Raw genomic sequence first — 25,820 nt, 5'->3', positions numbered from 1 at the left:
AGGAGGTGCAAGTGAACCTCTAACTCGCCTGGAAAGACTGTTTGGGTCCTTGGATGGAGTCGAGGGGGGAGGTAAAGGGACAGGTGTTGCATCTCTTATGGTTGCATGGAGAAGTACCCAGGGAGGGGGTGGTTTGGGTGGGAAGGGACGAGTTGACCAGGGAGTTTTGGAGGGAACGGTCTCTGCGGAAAGCAGAAAGGGGTAGAGATGGGAAGATATGGCCAGTAGTGGGATCCCATTGGAGGTGGCGAAAATGTTGGACGATTATATGCTGTATGCGCCGGCTGATGGGGTGGGAGGTGAGGACAAGGGGGACTCTGTCCTTGTTAAGGGGCTGTCCCACTTGGGCGACCTAATTAGCGAGTTTAGAAGAGTTTAGGAGAGTTTGATAAAAAATGTTATATTGCAACCTCCTTCGACTATGTAAAAGACCTCCTTCGACCTCCTTCGACTATATTGAAGACCAGCTTCGACTAGCTATGACCAGCTACAACTAACTTCGAGAAAATTGAACACCGAATAGTGGAGAGTGACGACGACCTCCTTCGATCTCCATCAACCTCCCTTCGACTATGATGAAGATTATCTACGACTACCTTTGACTACCTTCGACTACCCTCGATTACCTACGACTAACATGCCGACCTACTATGACCTATTACGACAAAACCTACGAGTAAAAAAAGTATCGATTTTTTCCATGGCGACCTTTTTTTACTCATGGGCATTTTTCAACATGTTGAAAAATACGGCGCGACCTAGCTGAGGCCTCGAGTACATGGGGACCACTCTCAAGCATGAAGGAGAGTTACAAAGACCTCCTATGACCTCGTGTCGACCATGCTGCGAGTATGAGTCGAGGGCAAACTCGACAGAACTCGCGGATTAGGTCGCCCAAGTGGGACAGCCCCTTTACGAATAGGGGGAGGGGGAGTAAGAGCGGAGCTGCAGGATATCGTAGAGACCGTAGTGAGAGCCTCATTTATAATGGGAGATAGGAATCCCCATTCCCTGAAGAACGAGGACATTTTAGCGAGTCGCGAAGGTCGAGTAAAGTAAAATTCTTTATTTTTAACGATAATAAAGGATTAAATCGAGCGAGCCGGGGAACGGAAATGGTGCAGGAGAAACAGGAGCAAAGGGTGAAGGGGGGTCAGGCACAACAGATGCCACCAGGATAACCAGCGGACGGCCCCTACGCCGGGGTTGAGCAACCACCACCGGGCTGTCGACATTCAGGTGGGCAGGCTTAAGGCGAGCGATTGAGACGATCTCCTCCTTGCCCCCACCATCCAACAGGAAAGTCACGATGTCGGGGCGAAACACCCAGAAAGGACCCTCGTAAATCCACTGCAGCGGAGACCGGTGCGAATCACTGTGGAGGAATACAAACAGGCAGTTCTTAAGGTTCGACGGCACACACACTGGGGCTGTCCCATGCCGTGTGGTAGGAACAGGAGCCAGGCCACTCACTTTCTCCTGGAGACTCGCCAATATGGCCGAGGCAGGTTCTGGCTGCCCCTGAGCCGCAGGAAGGAAATCCCCGGAAACCCGCATTGCTGTCCCGCGGGTAGATTTCTCCCGTCTCTCCGTCCACATTGTTTGCTTATTATGTATTTTTTACTTCTATATTGCACTATTACTACGGACTGACGCTAAACTGCATTTCATTGTACCCATACTTGTATCTGTGCAATGACAATAAAGTTGAATTGAATTGAATTGAATTGAATTAAAAAGTTTAAAAAATTTGTGTTCACAAAATTAATTTTGGTTGTCGTGTGGCTGCAGCCAAATTGTTTGCCGTGGCTTGGCTTTTAAAATCGTTGCAACAGTTGGCTGCCAGCCCAAGAATCCATTCGGCCCACAATGTCTATACTAGCCCTCTGGAAACCAGTACCTTCGGCCCGCAACATCCATACTAGCGCAACAGGAAGCCCCCACTAACGAGCAATATCGGAATTGGTGGAGAGGTGGAATATTGCGTTGCATCACACGAGAGGGCTGATCTTCCAACGCAATATTCCCCCTTTCCACAAATTTCAATATTGGTGGCCACTGAGGGAGGGGGGGAGGGGATTTCTGGAATGCTAGTACGGGCGTTGTGGGCTGAAGGGACGGGTTTCCAGAAGGCTAGTATGGACATTGTGGGCCGAATGGATTCTTGGGCTGGCGGCTCAGTCACTCAAGCCCATTGTGCTGGGAGCTCACACACTCACGGCTGGTGGGCTGGCAGTTGACTCACGACTATTCCTTGAAATCCCATTTCAGGCAGGGTGCAAGGTCACCAAATTCAAGTGCAGTTTCTTAGCTCTTCAAGCAGGGTGCAAGGCCACCAAATTCAAGTGCAGCTTCATACCATTTCAAGCAGGGTTCAAGGCCACTTAAGACAGCGAGTCGTAACCTCTCCCTCCTCCATCTTGCAGAGACTGAGCCACGTCCACTCTTCTGGGTTTTATAGTCTCTTCCCCTTCCCACCAGAAGGGGCGTGGCCTTCATGGCGTGATTGACAGGAGAGAGAATCTCAACATTTTTGAAACACTAATAACTCTTTTATTCTTCATCGATGGGAAAAATCCTCGGCACCTGATGAGCGGAGGGGGCTCTGAGTAAGATGGCCAGAAATCACAGCTGGATGTGGTAGTGTTTTTTCTAAAATCAATATAAAACGCAAATAGGAAGTGGACAAGTTTAGACTTTTAATTATATAGAAGGCAAGGCAACGTTAAGAAGGCAAGACAACTTTAATTAGGCAAGGCAACTTTAATTGGGTAAGGCAACATTAATTTGGCAAGGCAACCTTAATTAGGCAAGGCAACTTTAGCATTTCAAAACCAAAGGCAACACAGCTTTAGCATTTGCAAACCAAAGGCAACACAGCTTTAGCATTCCCAATCCAAAGGCAACACAGCTTTAGCATTTCCAAACCAAAGGCAACACAGCTTTAGCATTTCCAAACCAAAGGCAACACAGCTTTAGCATTTCCAAAATAAAAGCAACACAGCTTTCGCATTTCCAAACTATATTTTCAAACCACATAAAAGGCACTGACAGGTTAGTAAAACCACTCACAGTTTAGTAGACATGTGTTCAGTGTTATTCACAGCTCAGACTGAGAGATGTGACCCTCTCGCTCCCACATCTTGCTGAGACTGACTGAGGCACTCAACACTTCCAGGTTTTATAGTCCCTCCGGAAGGGGCGTGGCCTTCAGGAGAGAGAAGCTCAACATTTTTAAATCACTAATAACTCTTTTATTTTTCATAGATGGGAAAATCCTCTTGTCCTGCGCAGCGGAGGGGGACTCTGAGTAAGATGGCCAAAAATCACAGCCGTAAGTGGCAGCGTTTTTTCTAAAATCAATATGCAGAACAGGAAGTGGTCATGATCAGACTTTTAGTAATATAGATTTATATTTCTATGATTCTACTGGGAATCTGGGGCTCATCAAAATAGTTCCTAATTGGGCCCTGCACCTCCTAAGGCCGGCCCTGCTTATAACTAACCTATCCAAAGAAGGGTCTCGACCCGCAACGTCACCCATTCCTTCTCTCCAGAGACGCTGCCTGTCCCACTGAGTTATTCCAGCTTTTTGTGTCTCTCTTTGGTTTAAACCAGCATCTACAGTTCCTTCTTACACAACAGCTAAAGTTTGTTAATGACTGATCTGTGAGCTGCTGAACACTTCTGGCTTCCGTTTCTGTGCTAACCCTTTGCATGTTTTCTATTCTATGTTAACAAATTTAACCAACATACTTTAGTTAGTTTTGAACACACAATGTACCACTGCAATATACAAGGGTAAACTCTTCTCAAAGCATTTGAATTAATGGCAAAATATATGTTCACCCAAACGTACTTTGGTTTGATATCATTAATGTCAATTAAATTAAAAACAGACAAATAAATATAATTCTGAAAGTATAACAAAAATCTTCAAAACATCCCTTTAAAATTACTATCTTCTCAATTAATTGTTTGGATAGAGAAATATATAATTAACTGGTCACCAACAATCCAGTTGCTTAATTTCTTGTTTACAATACATTAAAGTAAAATTACACGAATCCAAGGCAAATTAATTATTTTCTTTCATAAAACCAGCTTAATTTAAACTGTCAATGGTTTCATGTTCACTTTCTCTCTCTTCAACATACATTGAAATGCTTTAATCTATCTAAAGATAAACAAATCCAAGTCATAATTTGTTCTAAATATTGAAAATTTGTATATTAAATTATTCTTCTTTCAGCAGCAGAAATATGTATTGGCTAAGTTAAAGTAATTAAATCTCACAATTAGTTCATGGAACAAGAAAGGAGAAGAATTGCGAGTTGGCCAACAAAAGCAATTTTAGCATATTCAAATTAAAACAAGTGTTAATGTGATGCATGAATTTAGAAAGCCAAGTTTAAAACATGTTTCACAAATGGGCAGGATTAACAAATTAACTTGAAAATATTAAATACATTTCAACAGCAGAGAAAATAAACAATCAGCTCAGGATCTAGGCATTTCTGGCAAAGCCAGCACTAACTGGCCACTTTAATTATCTTCAAGAAGATAGCAGAAAGATGTATTTTCAAATGCCAAGGTCCTTCCAATCAAAGATCATAGACCGCTCTATGATCTTTGCTTCCAATAAGGTATCGTATTCTCAAGTGTTGTTGGGAAAAGTGTTGCAGAACTTAAAGCCAGTTGTATATTTCCAACTCAGAGCGATGTGGTGGTTATCCCCAACCTGGTGGTAGCAGGTTCAGGAGATTCTGTCAGAGAATGCAAGGATGTATTTTACAGATGATCCACTTGCATCAGTGGTGAACGGAATGATTGTTTAGAATGGTTGATGGGGTATCAGCCAAAAGGGTTGCTTTGTCTTGGATATATTGGATTCAGGAGAATTGTCAGCGCTCAACTCATCCAAGGAAGTGGAAAGTGTTCCAGTGCACTCCTGACTTGTGCTTTGCAAACAGTGGAAAGGCCTTGGAGGAGAGTCACGCAGTAAGATACTCAGCCACCAACATACCCTTGTGGCTAGGTTATTTTTGCAGATCAGAAATACGAGGAGCAAGGATATATTCTTGAGATGAGAATGGAAAGTAAAAGATTTTAGGTGAATCATTGGGCATAACAGATGATTATTGTATTAGTATTATGTAGCCATTATATTATTATGTGTACAGTACACTGTGTATTTAAAAACCTGAAAACATTTCTGTACAAGAGAGTTAAGTATGTTAGGGGGAAAAGGCTAACTAGAAAGAGAATAGAGCCCCACAAAACAGAAAGTATCATCTATGTATGGAGCCTCAGAATATAGACATGATCCTCAATGAATATTTCTGCTATTTTTATCAAGGGGAAAGATATGAAGGTAAGAGAATTTGGGGAATAATGGAGACCCTTTGAGGACAATCCGTATTACAATTGAGGAGATGCCTGATGACTTAAAATATCGAAGATAGACACAAAAAGTTGGAGTTATTCAAGGGGACAGGCAGCATCTTGTGAGAGAAGGAATGGGTGACGATTCGGTTTGAGACCCTTCTTCAGACTAGTTAGGGATAAGGGAAATGAGAGATATAGATGATGATGTAGAGAGATAAAGAACAAAGAATGAAAGATATGCAAAAAAGTAACAATGATAAAGAAAACAGGCCATTGTTAGCTGTTTCTTGGGTGAAAATGACAAGCTAGTGCGACTTGGGTTGGGGAAGGATAGAGAGAGAGGGAATGCCGAGGTTACCTGAAGTTAGATAAATTAATATTCATACCACTGGGCTGTAAACGGCCTAAAAGGATAGTTACTGATGTTAATTATGTCTCATCAACCTCATGCATCAATGAAAACATTGGCAGGAGTAACTTTCAAACATCCTGTGTAAAGATGACACTACCACTATGCTAAGCAGAAGAGAGGAGGACAGATCTGCTGAAAACAGACTCACAATCATGCAGGACAGGTGCTGCACTTTGGGAGGTCAAATGTAAGGGGAATTATTGAAGAATTATAAGTAGCATCGATATACAGAAGGATCTTAGGGGTGCAAGTCCATAGATCCCTGAAAGTAGCAACACTATTGGATAGGGTGGTAAAGAAGGCCAAAGGCATACTTGGGATGTTGAGCATAAAAGATGGAAGACATGCTGCCTTTGGTTACACCATATTGGAGTATTGTGTGCATTTCTGGTCACCGCATTACAGGAAGGATGTGGAGGTTTTGGAGATGGTGCAGAAGAGGTTCACCAGGATATTGTTGGCTGGATTCAAGAGCATTACCTACAAGGAGAGAATAGATAAACGTTGATTAATTTTTCTGCACCATTGGAGACTGAGGGTGATCTGGTGGAAGTACATAAAATTATAAGAGGCATAGACTGGGCAAATAGTAAGAGGCTTAATCTCATGGGGATATTTTAAACAATAGAGGGCATACTGTATGTTTAAAATAGCATGATTTGTTAGTTTGCAGATTACACCAAAATTGGTGGCATAGTGGTCAATGAAGAAAGTTGTCTAAAGTTATAACAGGATCTAGATCAAAGGAGGGAAAGTATGCAAAACATTAGCAGATGGAATTGAACTTGCACGAGTGTGAAGTGATGCTTTTTGGTAAAATAGGCCCAGGGTTAGATATACAGTGAATCATAGGGGCCGAGGAAATGTTGTAGAACAGAAAGGCCTAGGGGTGCAAATACATAGCTCCCTGAAAATGGCAACACTGGTAATGAAGATGACATGCAGCATGCTTCCCTTCACTGGCAGGTAATGAATGCAAGAGTTGAGATGGAGACACAAGAAACTGCAGATGCTAGAATCTTCAAGTTCAAGTGAGTTTAGTGTCATGTGTCCCTGTATAGGACAATGAAATTCTTGCTTTGCTTAATCACACAGAAAATAGTAGGCATTTACTACAAAACAGATAACTGTGTCCATATACCATGATATAAATATATACACACATGAATAAGTAGAGGCCGAGGAAAAGTAAATCTTAAGTAAAACAAAGTGCTGGGAGAACCAAGCGGGTCATGCAGCATCTGTGGAGGGAATGGACATGAGGTGAAATGTCATGTTCTATCTGCACAAGACATCAGAGAGATTGCACTCGGAGTAATGCGTGCAGTTCTACCTGCCATTATATCAGAAGGATGTGATCGTACAAGTTTATTACGTAGAGAGCGTACAAGTTTATTACAAAGACGTGGGCTTGAGAAACAAGGAGAAACTGAATATAATTGGGACTGCCGTGGGGTGACTTTAATGAGGTTTATAAAATCACTAGACTAAGTGGGACCCATTGGGTCCCAGCATCACATGGGAGGGCTGGTCACCAACGCAACATTCCACCTCTCCACCAATTCTAATATTGCTCGCCGGGGGGGGGGGGCCCAAGGGGGGGGGGGGGGGGGGGCTAGTATAGACATTGTGGGCCGAATGGATTCTTGGGCTGGCAGCGAACTGTTGCAATGATTTTAAAAGCCAAGCCAAGGCAATCAATTTGGCAGTGGCCACCTGACAACCAAAATTCATTTTGTGAACACAAACTTTTTTTAAAAGGCGAGGCAAACAATTGGGCAGCAGCCACCTGACAACAAAAAATTATTTTGTGAACACAAACTTTAAATAAAAAGGCAAACAATTTGGCAGCAGCCACATCGAGGGGACTCACCGTGGAGTACGCGTGCGTTCAGTGTTATTCACAGCTCAGACAGCCATGACCCTCTTGCTTCCTGGGTCTAGCAGAGACTGAGTAAGGCACGCCACTTTTGGGTTTTATAGTCCCTCCCCCTCCCCCCTGCCGCCAACAGTGGCAGCAGAGAGAATGGGGATTTTTTTTAAAAACATTAATATCTCTCTGATTTTTCATCGATGGGAAAAATCCTCTGGTCCCGGAAGGCGGAGGGGGGCTCTGAGCGAGGTGGCCAAAAATGACGGCCGTAGGTAGCGGCGTTCTCTCGGAAATCGCATCACAGTGGGCCAAAAGCGGTCAAGATCAGACTTTTAGTAATATAGATGTAGGGCATAGATAAAATTAGTTTATTATTCCTAGAGTATTTATTATTGTCACATGGACCGACGTACAGTGAAAAGCTTTTGTCGTGTGATAACCAGTCAGAGGAAAGACAATACATCTGCTGGAGGAGCTCAATGGGGTCAAGCAGCATCTGTGGATAGAAAGGATTGATTGGTTTTTTGAGTTGAAACCCTACATCAGGACTGAGAGGGAAGAGGGAAAATAGCTAGAGAGAAGAGGGTGATCCAGCATGATAAGTGACCTAAATAATAAACAAAGGAATATTATTTGTCATGGAGCCAATCAAGCAAGAAAGTGAGAAAGTTCTCTTTAACTTAAAGAACAAAGCCATGAATGTTAAGATGTGGTTGAAAATAAATGCAGAAATGGAACAGGCAGCTGGGCCTCTGAAAGATTTAAAATAAAATTAGACTAAGTGGGACCTGTTGGGTCCCTGTCACATGGGAGGCCTGGTCCCTAACACAACCTATTCCCCAATGCAATATTCCACCACACACCCGCTCCCCCAATGCAACCCATCCCCCCAACACAATATTGCACCACTCACGCATAGCCCCCAATTGCGCAGATATGGTTAATTTCCCCTCATCCACTAGCACTCCCTCCCCCTCCTCTTCACCCTCCCTCTTCTTTCCCCTCCTCTCCTCCTCCCCTCCCCCATCCCTCCCTCACTTCTCCTTTCCCCTACCTTCAGTCACTCCCTCCCTCCCTTCATAACTCCTCTCCCCTCCCAACCCCCCACCTATCCCTCTATTCCCCACTCCTCACCTCCCCTATCCCCCCCTATCCATCCTGACCTCCCCCACTGCCCTCCTCTCCCTCTATTCCCCACTGCCTACCTCCCCCACTCCCCCCCTCCCCTCCCTCTATTCCCCTTCCTCCCCCACTCTCTTCACCAACCCCACTTTCCCTCTCTCCCTCCCTACACCTTCCTCTCCCTCAATCCCCCCACGTTCCCTCCTCACATCCCCAGGATCTTTCCCCTCTCCTCCTCTCCGCCCCAATCCCTCCCTCACCTCTCCCTCCCTTTCCTTTCTCCTACCCTCAGTCACTCCCTCCCTCCCTCCATTCAACAGAGGAGGATGACTGAACTTTGGTGCCTTCCCACGCAGTGGGAAACTTTGATTCCGCTGTGTGGGGATGTTTATGTTAAAGACTATCGTGTTCTGTGTTCTTTATTTTATTCGTATGGCTGTATGGTGACTACAAATTTCACTGTACCAAATGGTGCATGTGACAATAAATGTCTCTTGTCTCTCTCTTGTCTTGTCTAAAAAGCAGCATCTGCAGTTCCTTCCTCCACAGATCATTCATTGTTAGCTGTGGTTTAGATCCCGTTGACTTGACGATTGGACCAGTTTGCATTGTGTGTGTGTGGGTGTGTGTGTAACTCCGTGCAAACTGCTCGGCCATCCTGCAACCCGACTCTCCCTCCCTCCCTCCCTCCCTCACCCCACTCCAGCTCAGCCGCCGCTCGGCCCATCACCGTCCTGTCCGACTGCCCACTGCTGCCGCTCGGCCCATCCCTCGCCCTGCCCACCCACCTGCCTCCTGCCTGCCTGCTTGCTGCCATGACCGGGCCGCGGGGGGGATGGAGTCGGTGTTCGTCATGGTGGGCACCACGAGTTTCGATGAGCTGGTGGAGAAGATCTCCTCCGAGAAGGTGGTGAGTTACTGCCAATAGCCAATAACCCTTCGTTTAAACCCTCAATTATAGATAAATCATTTACACAATGGGAAAGAACGGGAATCAAAACGCTCGGAGACCTGTATGAATTAGGGAAATTATTACCATTTCAACAATTACAACTGAAATATAACTTGAAAAATAATCAATATTTTAAATATCTTCAAATCCGTGATTATCTGAAAAAATATACAAAAGACTATTATAATATGCCCCCAGACTTATTAGATGAAGCCATGAAGATAAAGGCTGAATCAGCAAATCTAATATCATATTTATATAATATTATATTGAATATAGAAATACCTACAACAGATAATATTAGAAGAGACTGGGAACAAGAATTAGCTATAAAAATTTCAAAAGAGAGCTGGGATAAACACTTATTATATGTGCATAAATGCTCGATCAATGTACGACATACTCTAATCCAATATAAAACATTACATAGACTATATTATTCAAAAACTAAAATAAATAAACTTTTCCCCAATGTCTCACCCATTTGTGATAAATGTCAGTTACAAGAAGCTAACATAGCGCACTCTTTTGTTTTCTGTATAAAAATCCAAAAATTCTGGAACGAAATATTTGAAATCTTCACAAAATTATTTAAAACAAAACTACTACCCAAAGTAGAATGGATCATTTTTGGAATATCGGAAGGTAACCCAGAATTAAATATGTTTCAAAAGAATTTACTTAATTATGGGCTAATAATCGGAAAAAAGCTTATACTTAAATTTTGGAAAAATGCTCCAATACCAACAACAAAAATGTGGATTTCAAACATGTTCGAAACACTACACTTGGAAGAGATGAGACTCCTCCTAGCAGGCAAAGCAGATCACTTCCAAAAGACGTGGTCTGCATTTATGGAACTATTACAAGCATAAGGTGCAATAATAAGTTAAAACATAAAGGCTACCAGGACCTGGAAACGGGGGGTATAAAATAAATTTTTAATAAAAACACGGTTGGTATATCTTTTTTGCGGAGTTTTGTGTTTCAATAGAGCGATTGATTTTCCTTTCTTCTTTTTTTTCTTTTCTTTCTAGGGTCTTATTTCTTTTCTTTGCTTCCTTCTCTAATTCCTTCCCTAAGGGGTACTCTTCTCCCAACACTTTCCTGCACCTTCACGATTCTTGCTTACTTTCCTTACTTCTTTTATTTCTATCTTTTTTAAAGCTCAAAAAATGAAGTGGTACAACATAATGTAATAAGATATATGCGATGTATTAATGTGATTTACTGTACTGTTAATAAAAATAAAATTAAAAAAAAAAAAAAAAGAAGATGGTGAGTTACCGCAACGGCGGTGGCGGATGAGACAGACCCGAAGGGACGGGTAGACGGAACTGCCTTTGCCGCATAGGGCGGGCGGGTAGAGGGGTGAGTAATGAGGGAGAGAGATATGGGGCCAGGGCCTCCACTGTGCCACCACTGGGCCTCCATCGGGGGAGATGATAGACAAGTTAATGTGAGGAGGGGAGAGAGGAGTTTGTGAGTGAGACGGGACAGGCCGCGGTTGGTGGGGCAGGAAGGGGTGTTGTCATCCCGGCCGTGGCATTGGCTGACAGGAGAAGAGACCAATTTGCGTGGCGCTGACTGAAGGAATCTGCACATGCGTGGTTTTTAAGATTTTTAAACTTTTTCCTATATACCACCAACCTGAACGAAACTTGTTGCACTCGCAGCACAAGAAAACGGTGAGTAACTTGGTGAAAAATCATAGCGCTATTCTGTACCGTTGTTGCGCAAATAGAAAAACCCCGCAAACCCCGGAAGAGCACAAGATCAGAGGTTTAGTTATGGATAGATACCTATTAACTTCTGATCATCAGTGATGGAGAAGCCAAATGCTGAAAAATTGAAATAAAGTAAAGAGTAATAGAATTAATATTTTGGATCAATGACAAGTTCTGAATAGTTATCCGACCTGAAATATTAACTCAATTTCCCCATCCACAGAAGTCACCAGATCTGCTAAGCATTTTCTGTTTTTATGGAAGAAATCCAAAGGCATTAACATAATGGCATTATTAACTGAGAACTGTGCACATTAAAGGCATGCCTTCTACAGGACATCATTTGTCATGTGAAATGTTTGAAAATGGGAGAGATTATCCACATGTGGATCAAGCCAAATCAGGCTCTACAGAATCTCTTACATTAATTGGGTCATCCGGTAATTTAGAATTTTTACCATTTCTTATTCAATCATTTTGTTAGCAAACCTTATTCAGGCCTACTCACGGTCCCGATATGTCAGGCAAGTCTTGCCACTGAGCAGAACTTCCCCATTTTGGATCAGGTCGTAACTAACAGATCCCTATCGATTAAATGCAAAAAGCATCTCCATTCTTTTCCATGCAAGCATGGTATTACTTTTTGCCAGCAGTTTGCATTAGAAGCTCATCACTGCCATCTAGCTCTGGTCTGTTATTTTATAAACGCATTGTTCACAGGAGGAGAACAGTAAAATATTTTAAAAAATGGAGAATGTAAACAAAATAGATTTATGGAGAAACCAGGCATAGGTTCGATAGGACTTGTAAAGCTAAGTAAATAAATAGGAAATCGTTCATTTGTTTTGGAAGTCATTTTCTATTCTTTGGTCATTTCATTCTCTTTCTTTCGATTTTTTTAAAATTCTAATGTGGCTATCAATAAAATTTATAGCGTCAAACGAATTCACAATCTAGCTAAACACTCCAAAACCTTGGTGTTAATAACACATCTATTTAACAACATAGATTTCACCAATCGACAGGTATACTTCTTTTTTTTAAAGAATTATAGTACTGCATACTATATTTAAAAAACAATTGAGGAATATTAAAATACTTTTTTCAGCATACAATTGTTTCTCTAACACGTTCAACTGAACAGGAGCACAGAAAATATATTTCAAAGTCCCCTAAGCCCAGCATCGCTGGAATACATCTGCCAATCCTCAATATACAGAAAAGCAAAATTGAAAATGGTTTAATTTCCATTCACTGATATTTCAGCACGGAAACAGGCCATCTCGACCCTTCTAGTCCGTGCCGAACAAAAGTTTAAGACCTTCATTCCCTTCCCGTCCATGTAACTATCCAATTTATTTTTAAAATCAAACCTGCCTCTAATGGAAGTCATTCCACACAGCTGAGTAAAATTCCCCCTCATGGCTTCATATTGTCAACAAAATTTCAGTGATATTTGAAGAAAATTTAAGATCAATGTCTCTTTTTCAATCAAACCTAATGTCTAAACATGCAATTAAATTGCCTTGGCTATATAACATTTTGTGCATGTCCTTGCATAACATTTGTTTAAATGCTATTAGCTGCCATGTTGTGTATTTTAAGAGCATGTCACATCACATGTATAAATTAACTTTATTTCTGTAATATCAAATTAGAGCAACCTTATTTAAATTATTGCTTCCATTTCCTGTAGACTGGAGTTACATGTTGATGAAAAATTAGGCTTCATCAACATGAAATGACTCAAAAATAATTATTTTCTATAACAATGTCACCTTTTAGAGGAACCAAGAAGGTTCTGGGTGCCATTTTACCTTCAATATTAACATGATTAACAATATTAACATGAGATATTATCCACTAATATAGTGCTATGATTTCACATCATCTTAATAAAAACCACATATGGTCAGTCTCCTTTAAATGTATTTTATGTTCAATTCACATGGGTTAAGTCAAAGTAAAATAAAAAAAATAAAAATGTTTTCTTCAAAATTTAGTTTCTAAAAACATTACTTTGAAATGATTCAATTATACTTTATTGTCACAAGTACTTAGTTACAGTGAAATTCTTTGTTTTGCATACAACCCAATAAAATCATACAGCAGACCTTACTTAGGCAGTACACAGAGTCGCCAGGTTTCTGGTAGAATTATAGAGAAGTCAACAGACATCTACTCCTGTATTAATAACACAATTCCAAAACTGTTTACAGACATATTTTGAGAGATTGCTACATGTATTTGATAAAACAATCAGAGAAAGCGTCCAATAAAGTGGACCAACGGGTAAGCTGACAAACAAAAAATGCAAAGAGCAAAATAACCAGGTTCAGTGGAAAAGGTGAGAAACTGGAAAACTGTTGTTATTCAGCATACAAGACAGCAGTGAAATATTCAACCTATAAACAATCCAACCTATAAACCTATAAACAATGACCAATTGTTTTCTTTTGGTCATCATTACCCCTATTTGTTGGGATCATCATAACAAAAAAAAACAAGTACCAAACATGAAAAGTACAATTTTAGCAAAGACTGAGAGCAAGTGGCTTGTGGAGCCTAGAATGTCATAAAATGCAAGGTGGTTGGCGGACTGCTCATTAATCAAAAGGGGAGCTGAGATTAAACCTCTTCAAAAAGAGAACAAAATGTCACCTAAAGAACCATCTCATGCCTTGCAAGTACTTTCACTTGGGGTGGCATGCATAATCATTATTCTTTTTATTTCATGTTATCTCAGCAGAAGAGGTAGACAATCTTGATGGGAAATAGCTTTGGGACAGGTTTATTCTTAGTTTAAAGACACAGCATGGAAACGGTCCCTTCAGCCCACAGAGTCAATGCTGACCAATGATCACCTGTTCGTACTAGTTCTACGTTATCCCAGTTTCACTCCACATTAGGGGCAATTTACAGAGGCCAATTAATCTTCTGACCCGCATGTATTTGCGATGTGGGAGGAGTCTGGAGCACCCAGAGGAAACCCACATGGTCACAGGGAGAACAGTAAACTCCACACAGACAGTGCCCCAGGTCAGTATTAAACCCACGTCTATGATGTTCCAAGGCAGCAGTTCTACCAGCTGTGCCACCCAACAATAACAATGACATCCTTGAACTATTCCGTTATGCCACTGGATATTAAAGAAAGCTAGTTTTCTGTTTGCTTTCTTTCTTCGATTGCTCATCATCAGAAATCCATATATCCTTTACATCCTTGTCTACTTTGAAGATGTTAATCACAATAGCCTGCTATTTGCACATTAATCTCCTAGTCACCTTTGGGCATTGCATCAATTTTACATGTCAAACTATTTCAATTTCCATGCTACTAGCAAAACAAATTTTAATCCGAAGAACATTTTTATCAGATATTGCAATCAGCAGGTAAATCATGTCAGTAGGATTATTAGCTCAGACTATATAATTATCAAAATTGTCAAAGACTCAAAATTAAACTCAATTTTTTCTCTCTGGCTGAGTTTTTCCAGCATTTTGGGAAGTCTAACATGGCAGGACCTCCACAGTGAATGGTAGGGCTATGGGTAGTATGTAGAGCAGGTGGATCTAAAGTGCAGGTGCATAGTTCCCTGAAGGTGGAGTCGCAGGTTGATCGGGTGGTCAAAAAGGCATTTGACACATTGACCTTCATCAGTCAGAGTATTGAGTATAGAAGTTGGAAGGTCATGTTGCAGTTGTATAAGATATTGGTAAGGCCTCATTTAGAGTATCGTGTTCAGTTCTGGGCACCGTGTTATAGGAAAGATGTTGTCATGCTGGAAAGGGTACAGAGAAGATGATTTACAAGGATGTTGCCAGGGCTTCAGGGTCTAGGCTATAGGGAGAGGTTGAGTAGGCTGGGACTTCCCAAAATGCACAGTTCTGCATTAAATTCCATCAACCATTCCTCAGCCCACTTGGCCAATTGATCAAGATCCTGCTGAAAATTTTATCAACCATCTTCACAATCTAACGATCTTGATTATCTTTTTTCCAGAAACTGTGAGTTTAATTGCTGCAATTCACGTCTATTCACAAAACTACCGGTACTTCACCATGTAGCCAGTAAGCACAAGAAAAGGTGTCATTGCTTTTTACATTGTGGAGTAATTACTATCAGCAGATCCATGTGACTAGCTTGTACCTTTCAATGTGCCTATACTTCTCCCAACTCTGATTTCATCGCTTTTGTTAATGGGAGACACTGGGGTCAATGCTGAAATTTTGCAAATAATCAAAATGTTATTGTAAATCTGTATTATTCTTCATATAGATTAACTGAGAAGGCAATACGAGTAACAAGTATTGTAAAGTGTTCAATGAAGGGCCTTCTTGTTTCTCTTCTGCACCAAATGTGCTCTCAATGGCTGAGTGCTAATCTACATACCACCTTTTCATCGGTCAAGTGCATATTACTTGACAGCTGCCAGAGGAACAGTTTGGCCGTGTACAGCAAATAGGCTTGAGAAGCAATCGGGAATTCTGTCCAGTTTCAGCTGTTACATTAAGGCAAGCATAATCGCTCAACTTCAAATAAAACATATTTTGCCACAGAATAGAGAATACTAATCTTTTGTTATGTATTAAAATATCTGCACAATCTGCGGTAGTTCAAATGATAGCCATTGTTATAAAAGAGACTGGGTGCTGGAGTGACTCAGTGGGTCATGCAGCATCCCTGGAGAACAGGGATGAAGAATTGACAAGGATCAAAGACAAGAGGCCCTTCATCAGTGAAGAAGTGTCTCGACCCGAAACATCCACGTATTCATGTTCTCCAGGGATGCTGCCTGACCCACTGAGTTACTCCAGTACTTTGTATGTTTATTTTTTGGAGTTGTTTTTATTTTCTGCAGTTCGTTGCTTCTATAACAACCATTGTTAACATGGGTAGACTGAAGAAGACAACAGTCATTCATAATATTACGTGCGATGGATCCAGATCATTGAAGTCCTGTGTTAATTCTGACTCTACTTTCTGAAAACTTGGTAACCATTGCTTTATGCTTTTCATCAGGTATGTTTTCCCTTCCTGTAAATGCAGAAGCACGTTATTTTTTCCCAGAATTTAAATGTAAATAATAAAATATATTTTAAGACGTGGTTCCAAGCCAGATTTACCAGCTGAGGTGAAAGAACCCACCACAAATCAATGTGCTTCTTCCATGCCAGTGACAACGTATAAAACAAAGATTTTCAATTACCAAGCACAAAAGCAATGACAACAGAGTACTGAGCTTGGACAGCATGCAGTTGGTGCAGGACTAGAGTCACTCCACAAGGTTCAGTGAGCAACTGCTTTATAAAGTTTAAAACAATATGGCATTACAGACAGATCTTGCTCACATCAATAATAAATCATTCCCCAATCAGAATACAAGATCCTGTAGATATCAACTGGGCATGTGCCTGTACTAATACTGAATGTATGCTTTCTGCCACACAAGTTCATTATTGTATATGGAGATTTATTACTAAATGATATAAATGGAGTTGAGATACAGACCAGCTATGAACTTGCAAAATCACAGTATAGCCCGGAGGAGCAGAATTACTTTGTCCTCTGTTAAAAACCCTGTTCAATATTTAGTGCAAAAGGAATGGAATAAAATGTTAGTGAAATTATCCTATAACTTTAACTTTTTTAAACCGTGCATGGATGCTTAAATGCATTTTTGCTCTCGTTATTTAAAGTATGCACTGCAGATTGATTTCTGAGATGACAGGGCTGTATTCTGTGAAAACTTTGGCTCTATTCCTTGTTGTTCTCACTGAAATATGGAATATTCTGAGTGGTTTGACCAGGTTATTACAGAAAGAATATAACACTGAAAGGTGATTCCCTCGCGGGGCAATTTAGATCCAGGGGTCATAGAGTCAGAAGAAAATAATTCCCATTTAAGACGTAGATGAAGAGGGTTTTATTTTTAAATCAAGGGGTTGTGAATCCTTGGGATTCACAACTACAGAAAGCTGCAGGTGCTGTTGCTGGTGTAAGAAGAAAGTGTAGATGCTGGTTTAAACCGAAGATAGACACAAAATGCTGGAGTAACTCAACGGGGTCAGGCAACATCTCTGGAGAAAAGAAAAACAGCACCCCAATCCCCCACCCAGTGTATACCCATTATACCCCATAAGGGTGGCACGGTGGCGCAGAGTTGCTGCCTTACAGCGAATGCAGCGCCGGAGACCCAGGTTCGATCCTGACTACGGGTGCTGTCTGTACGGAGTTTGTACGTTCTCCCCGTGACCTGCATGGGTTTTCTCCGAGATCTTCGGTTTACTCCCACACTCCAAAGACGTACAGGTATGTAGGTTAATTGGTTTGGTAAATGTAAAAAAAACTGTCCCTAGTGGGTATAGAATAATGTTAATATGCGGGGATTGTTGGTCGGCACGGACCGGTGGGCTCAAAGGGCCTGTTTCTCTAAACTTCTTCCCCCTGTCACCATTCACCTATAACCCTCCCACTGGCTTTATATTTCCTCGTCAGCCTTTTCATCTCTACCCTTTGCCTACCCACCGGCCAGTCAACCAACCCCACCCCTCCAGCCCACCCGTATCCCTGTATCCACCCATCACTTGCCAGGCCTCGTCCTGCCCACAGCACTTTTCCAGCTATCTCCCTCCTCCTGCATTCATTCTGAAGATGGGTCACGACCCAAAACACCATCTATCCATGTCAGCCAGAGATGCTGCCTGACCTGCTGGGTTGCTTCAGCACTTAGTGCTATAAATAATATGCTTCACATTTTTAATATTTTTCTCTATTGTTACTTTAATCCATTTAACCTGCTCTTAAGCCTTTACATATCAGAGACATGTCTAAAAACAGTGAGAAACATCTTTTGACAGCAGTTTGCTGCCAAAGGCACTGCTGAGGCCCGGGATTCATGTTTCGCTGCCTGGTCTCCTGAGGCCATTTATGGCCTGGACCACTCCAAAGAGCCTCCAGCATGGTCTCCATGCCCCCCGGCAGCAAACAAAGACAGCCCAGGGTTAGCACAAGAGATGAAAGCAAACAGCGAGTCAGATTAGCATGATCTGGGGCACGAAATGTATTAACTAAGAAAGTATGATTATATCATAGTTTCAATAGTAACCTCCTACAACCCTTCCCCCCTGAGCTGAGGAGAGGAGACTACGCAATACGCTGGAGAGGGAGAGACGAAAGAAGGAGATGTCAGGCATGCTGATTCAGTGCAATGCTTGCAGTGTGTGGGAGGCCAAGGACACTGCTGGTGCCTCTGGCTGCTACAAATGTGAGAAGTGCATCCAGGTACAGCTTCTGAAGGACTGTATTGGGGAACTGGAGAAGCAAATGGATGACCTCAGGTTCGTCCGAGAAACTGAGTCGTTCCTCGACAAGTCCTACAGTAAGATTGTTACACCTAAGGTACTGGAAGAGAAAAGGTGGGTGATGGTGAGAAAGGGAGGGAAACATGGAATGCAAATGTCCCCAGGTGGTGTACCTCTTGTGAACAGGTTCACCCACTTTGAAGCTGTCGGGACAGAAGACGATATTACACTGAGCAGCGGACTGGCTTGCGAAGCAAATAGGGCTGTTGAGCTAAAACCAAAGAGGCCAACGTCAGGCAATGCCATTGTAGTGGGAGACTCCATTGTGAGAGGTATGGACAGGGGTTTCTGCGGCAACAGACGGGATTCGAGGATGGTGTGCTGCCTTCCTGGTGCCAAGATCCAGGATGTCACAGACAGAGTGCAGAAAATCCTCAAGAGCGAAGGTGAACATCCGGAAGCGGTAGTGCATGTCGGCACAAACAATGTCGGAAAGAAGGGGATGAATATTCTGCAGCGTGACAGCATAGAGAGCTTCGAAAAATGCTGAAAAGCAGGACCTCCAGGGTTGTTATCTCCGATTTGCTTCCAGTTACTCGTGCTGGCGAGAGCAGGAACAGGGAGATACGGGACCTGAACGTGTGGCTGAGGAACTGGTGCACGGGGCAAGGATTTAGATTCTTAGATCACTGGAATCTGTTTTGGAGTAAGGGGAAACTGTACAAAAGGGACGGATTGCATCTTAACAGGTGGGGGACCAGCATTCTGGAAGGCAGGTTTGCCACTGCTACACGGGTGGCTTTAAACTGAATAAGAGGGGTGGGGTGTCACATGAGATAGTCGAGGATGGAGTTAAAGGGAAAGGGTTTCTTAAATGTGTAAACAGTGTAACTGTTTATTGTCTAAGAGGACAAAGGGTTTATTTAAGAGGGGGTAAAAAGAGCATGAAAGAAGGCCTCCGGAGAATATAGAAACTGACGATAAAAGCTTATTTAGATATGATAAAACGAAAAGATTAGTGAAGACAAATGTAGGTCCCTTACAATCAGAGACAGGTGAATTTGTAATGGGAAACAAGGAAATGGCAGAACAGCTAAACAAGTACTTTGGTTCTGTCTTAGCTTAGGAAGACACAAACAATCTCCCAGAAATGCTAGGGGACCGAGGATCTAGTGGGAGGAACTGAAGGGAATCCACATTAGTCAAGTTGGGATGTAATGTTATTTTGGGAAAAAAATGGCGGCGGCGGCGGCGGGAAATTCAAATTAACAACGGTCCCTTACCGCGAATCGGCTTCATCTCCTTCAATTGCCGACTGCGGTTTATTTTCATCCTGGACGAGGTCTTGACTTACCACCTGACGTGGGACCACTGGAGGGTCGCTCCGGTTGCGGTGGTCTGTGGTGTTTTTTTGGCCGTTTTCGGCCGTTGAACGATCGTCCCCCTGCCCCTATACTGCTACTTCAGCTGCTCAGACGCTGGACACCTCCATGCTGCACCGGAGAGGACGCTGGCGTTGAGTTCACCGCTTCTTCTCCGTCCGCTGATCCCTCTCTGCCCCCGCCCCGTCTGGACCTACCTGTTACTGTTACCTACCTGCTCTACCTGGACAACCTATCTACTGTGCCTGCACACGACGCTGGACTACCTCTGACAGCCTGCTCTGCTGGACAACCTATCAACCTCCCTCCCGCATGACAACCTCTCTGCATCGCTGCTGCTCTCTGCACCCGCACTGCTGGACTGTCTACCTCTTGCTGGACAACCTCACTGCTCGACACACTGGACTACCTGCTTCCGCTCTGCTGGACAACCTCTCTGCTCGCTCACCGCTGGATACTCTCTCCACCTGCACCTGCACCAGCTGTGACACTACTGAACTCTATCCCCTTCCCACACTGATTCCCCCCCTCTCTCTCACACACCCGCCCATACTCCTATATGTTTATAGTCTAATTTTTTAATAGTTCTTTTTTTAATGTATTTTTATACTCATATTCCTGTGCAGCTGGAGGACTGCTCCAACAAAATGTCGTTGTCTTGTACAATGACAATAAAGATTGTTATTATACTTGACAACTTCTCTCTCACTCAGCATGTCACCTTTCCCACCCATGACAAAGGTCACATCCTTGACCTGGTCTGCTCCACAAATCAACCGGTACTCGACCTCCATCCTTGCCTCTTCCCCCTCTCTGGTCATAAGCTTATACTGTTCACCATCCCTTCTCCGACACCTCGCCCCCGCTTCCTCTGAGAAATCACCTTCTGTAATCTAAAATCCATCGATCCCCACCATCTCTCTGACCTGCTCTCCACCACTCTCCCCCTGGACTCAACCCCCATCTCACCTGATGATCTCACAAACCATCTCAACTCCACCATGTCTACCTCCCTTAACACTATGGCCCCCCTCAAAACAAGAACCATAACTTTCAACACATCTTCACCCTGGTACACACCTGCACTTCGTAAACTGAAACAGATAGGTCGCCGACTTGAACGACTCACAAATAAATCATCTCTCACAGTCCACCTTTAAGCTTACAAACTCCATCTCACTGACTACAAAGATGCCCTCATTGCTGCAAAATCTGCCTACCTCTCCTCCATATACACCGATCCTTGCCTAAACCACAGAACCCTCTTCTCCACAGTGGGCAACCTCGTCAAGCCTCGAGCCAACACTCTCCCTACCTCTACTCCGGATCTCTGCAACTCATTCCTCCACTTTTTCGCTGATAAAATCAGCACCATCTATCAATCTTTATCCCCTGTACCTGACTCCCCAGCATCTACTCCACCACCTACCAAGGCCCCTCCTTTCAACATCTCCACTGACCTCCTTACCCCTCCTCCACACTGCTTCCTTTCCCAGTTTGACCTGGTCACCCCTATTGAAATCTCCAAACTCATCAGCTCTTCCAAACCCACGACCTGCTCCCTCGACCCTCTCCCCATTCCCCTGCTGAAGTCCTGCCTCCCCGTTCTCTGCCCCACCTCACTAATCTCTTCAACTCCTCATTGTCCCAAGGAATTGTCCTCTCCGCTTTCAAAACTGCTGCTGTTACACAAATCTTAAATAAACCTAGTCTTGATCCATCCTCTCTCATTAACTACCGCCCAATCTCAAACCTCACCTTTCTTTCAACACCCTGGAGCGTATCGTTGCGTCGCAACTTCATTCCCACCTACTTGCGTATAACCTACTTGAACCCCTCCAATCTGGCTTTCGCCCCCTCCATAGCACAGAAACTGCTCTCCTCAAAGGCCTCAATGACCTCCTCACCTCTGCTGACACTGGTTCCCTCAACATCCTCATCCTCCTCGAACTGAGCGCAGCCTTCGATACAGTGAACCATAAGATCCTGCTCACCAGACTCAAAGACCTCGGCATTGAAAGCTCTGCACTCAGCTGGCTCCGTTCCTACCTTTCCAACAGATCCCACTTCATCTCTCTCCACAACCACACCTCTGCTACAGCCACAGTCACCCAAGGCGTTCCCCAAGGCTCCGTACTCGGCCCCCTCCTCTTCATCATCTACATCCTCCTCCTTGGTCAGATACTCCGCCACTTCAACCTGGACTTCCACTGTACAAGGCATTGGTGAGGCCAATTCTGGAGTATGGTGTACAATTTTGGTCGCTCAATTATAGGAAGGATGTCAACAAAATAGAGAGAGTACAGAGGAGATTTACTAGAATGTTGCCTGGGTTTCAGGAATAGGTTACAGAGAAAGGTTGAATAAGTTAGGTCTTTATTCTCTGGAGCGCTGAAGGTTAAGGGGGGACATAGAAACATAGAAATTAGGTGCAGGAGTAGGCCATTCGGCCCTTCGAGCCTGCACCGCCATTCAATAAGATCATGGCTGATCATCCAACTCGGTATCCCGTACCTGCCTTCTCTCCATACCCTCTGATCCCCTCGGCCACAAGGGCCACATCTAACTCCCTCTTATATATAGCCAATGAACTGGCCTCAACTACCCTCTGTGGCAGAGAGTTCCAGAGATTCACCACTCTCTGTGTGAAAAACGTTCTCCTCATCTCGGTTTTAATGCATCCACTATTTCTGGAGCTACTTCTTTAAGTACTCTGGGATGCAGCCTATCTGGCCCTGGGGATTTATCGGCCTTTTATCCATTCAATTTACCCAACACCACTTCCCGACTAACCTGGATTTCACTCAATTCCTCCAACTCCTTTGACCCGCAGGCGCCTGCTATTTCCGGCAGATTATTTATGTCTTCCTTTGTGAAGACGGAACCAAAGTAGTTATTCAATTGGTCCGTCATATCCTTGTTCCCCATGATCAACTCACCTGTTTCTGACTGCATGGGACCTACATTTGTTTTAACTAATCTCTTTCTTTTCACATATCTATAAAAACTTTTGCAGTCAGTTTTTATGTTCCATGCCAGTTTTCTTTCATAATCCATTTTTCCTTTCCTAATTAAGCCCTTCGTCCTCATCTGCTGGTCTCTGAATTTCTCCCAGTCCTCCGGTATGCTGCTTTTTCTGGCTAAATTGTACACATCATCCTTCGCATTGATACTATCCCTGATTTCCCTTGTTATCCACGGATGCACTACCTTCCCTGATTTATTCTTTTGCCAAACTGGGATGAACAATTTTTGTAGTTCATCCATGCAGTCTTTAAATGTCTTCCATTGCATATCCACCGTCAACCCTTTTAGAATTAATTGCCAGTCAATCTTGGCCAATTCACGTCTCATACCCTCAAAGTTACTTTTCTTTAAGTTCAAAACCATTGTTTCTGAATTAACAATGTCACTCTCCATCCTAATGAAGAACTCAACCATATTATGGTCACTCTTGCCCAAGGGGCCACGCACAACAAGACTACTAACTAACCCTTCCTCATTACTCAATATCCAGTCTAAAATAGCCAGCTCTCTTGTTGGTTCCTCTACATGTTGATTTAGATAAGTATCCCGCATACATTCCAAGAAATCCTCTTCCTCAGCACCCCTACCAATTTGATTCACCCAATCTATATGTAGATTGAAGTCACCCATTATAACTGCTTTGCCTTTGTCGCACGCATTTCTAATTTCCTGTTTGATACCATCTCCAACTTGACTACTACTGTTAGGTGGCCTGTACACAACACCCACCAGCGTTTTCTGCCCTTTAGTGTTTCGCAGTTCTACCCATACCGATTCCACATCCTCCAAACTAATGTCCTTCCTTTCCATTGCGTTAATCTCCTCTCTCACCAGCAACGCTACCCCACCTCCTTTTCCTTTCTCTCTATCCCTCCTGAATATTGAATATCCCTGGATGTTCAGCTCCCAGCCTTGGTCACCCTGGAGCCATGTCTCCGTGATCCCAACTATATCATAATCATTAATGGCTATCTGCACGTTCAACTCATCCACCTTATTACGAATACTCCTTGCATTGAGACACAAAGCCTTCAGGCTTGTTTTTACAACTCTCTTACCCCTTATACAATTATGTTGAGAAGTGGCCCTTTTTGATTTTTGCCCTGGTTTTGTCTGCCTGCCACTTTTACCTTTCACCTTGCTACCTCTTTATTCTACCCTCATTTTACACCCCCCCTGCTGATAGAGATAGTGATAGGGACTTGATAGAGGTCTTTAAAATGATGAGAGGGATAGACAGAGTTGACGTGGACAAGCTTTTCCCATTGAGAGTAGTGAAGATTCAAACAAGAGGACATGACTTCAGAATTAAGGGACAAGTTTAGGGGTAACATGAGGGGGAACTTCTTTACTCAGAGAGTGGTAGCTGTGTGGAATGAGCTTCCAGTGGAAGTGGTGGAGGCAGGTTCGATTTTATCATTTAAAAATAAATTGGATAGGTATATGGATGGGAAAGGAATGGAGGGTTATGGTCTGAGTGCAGGCAGATGGGACTAGGGGAAAATAATTGTTCGGCACGGACTTGTAGGGCCGAGATGGCCTGTTTCAGTGCAGTAATTGTTATATGGTTATATAGTTATATAAGAAATGGTGTTAAGTAAATTGTTGGGACTGAAAGCAGATATATCCCCAGGGCCTGATGGTCTGCATCACTCAAGTGGGTGGCCCTAGAAATTGTGGATGCAATGGTGATCATTTTCTAAAGTTCTCTCGACTCTGAATCAGTTCCTGTGGATTGGAGGGTAGCCAATGTAACTACTGATGTAAGGCTAACTGGTGTATAATTTAAGAAAGGAGGGAGAGAGAAAAGGGGGAATTATGGACCAGTTAGCCTTACATCAGTAATGGGGAAGATGCTTGAGTCGATTATTAAAGATGTTATAGCAGCGCATTTGGAAAGCAATAACAGGATTGGTCAAAGTCAGCATGGATTCATGAAGGGACTAATCTTCTGGCATTTTTTGAGGATGTAACAAGTAGAATGGATAAGGGAGAGCCAGTGGATGTGGTGTATCTGGACTTTCAAAAAGCCGTTGACAAGGTCTCACACAAGAGATTAGTGTGCAAAATTAGAGCACATGGTAGGGTATTGACATGAATAGAGAACTGGTTGGCAGACAGGAAGCTTGATTATAATAATAGTAATAATAATAATAATAATAATAATAATAAATGTAATATATATAACTTGTTTATTCACTGAAACATTGCTTATGGTTTAGATTAATGTAGCACCAGCAGAACAATGGCACTGCTAACAGAGTTCCTGCCTCACAGCTCCAGCGACCAGGTTCATTCCTGGCCTCCAGTGCTGTCTGCGTGGAGCTTGCACTCTCCCCCTGTGATTGCATGGATTTCCCCCAGATGTTTTGCTTTCCTCCCATTTCCCAAATCATTTGCAGGTTTGGTGGTTAATTGGCTGATGAATGGTACAGTTTGGGAGAGTTGATGGGAATATGTTGGGAATAAAATTGGATTAGTATAATTTTCCTCAGCAAAGACGCTGGCCGGAGGGCCTTTATCCGTGCTGTATATCTATGACTTTATAGCGCATAACAATAAAGATATCTATTATTATATGAAACTATAGTGCTATCCAAAGTCAAATTAGTGATTCAATCAACAGGAATTA

This window comes from Leucoraja erinacea, chromosome 2 (assembly GCF_028641065.1).
Source record: "Leucoraja erinacea ecotype New England chromosome 2, Leri_hhj_1, whole genome shotgun sequence".
Lineage (NCBI taxonomy): Eukaryota > Metazoa > Chordata > Chondrichthyes > Rajiformes > Rajidae > Leucoraja > Leucoraja erinaceus.
The sequence above is the reverse complement of the archived record's forward strand: the minus strand, read 5'-3'. Positions refer to the sequence as shown.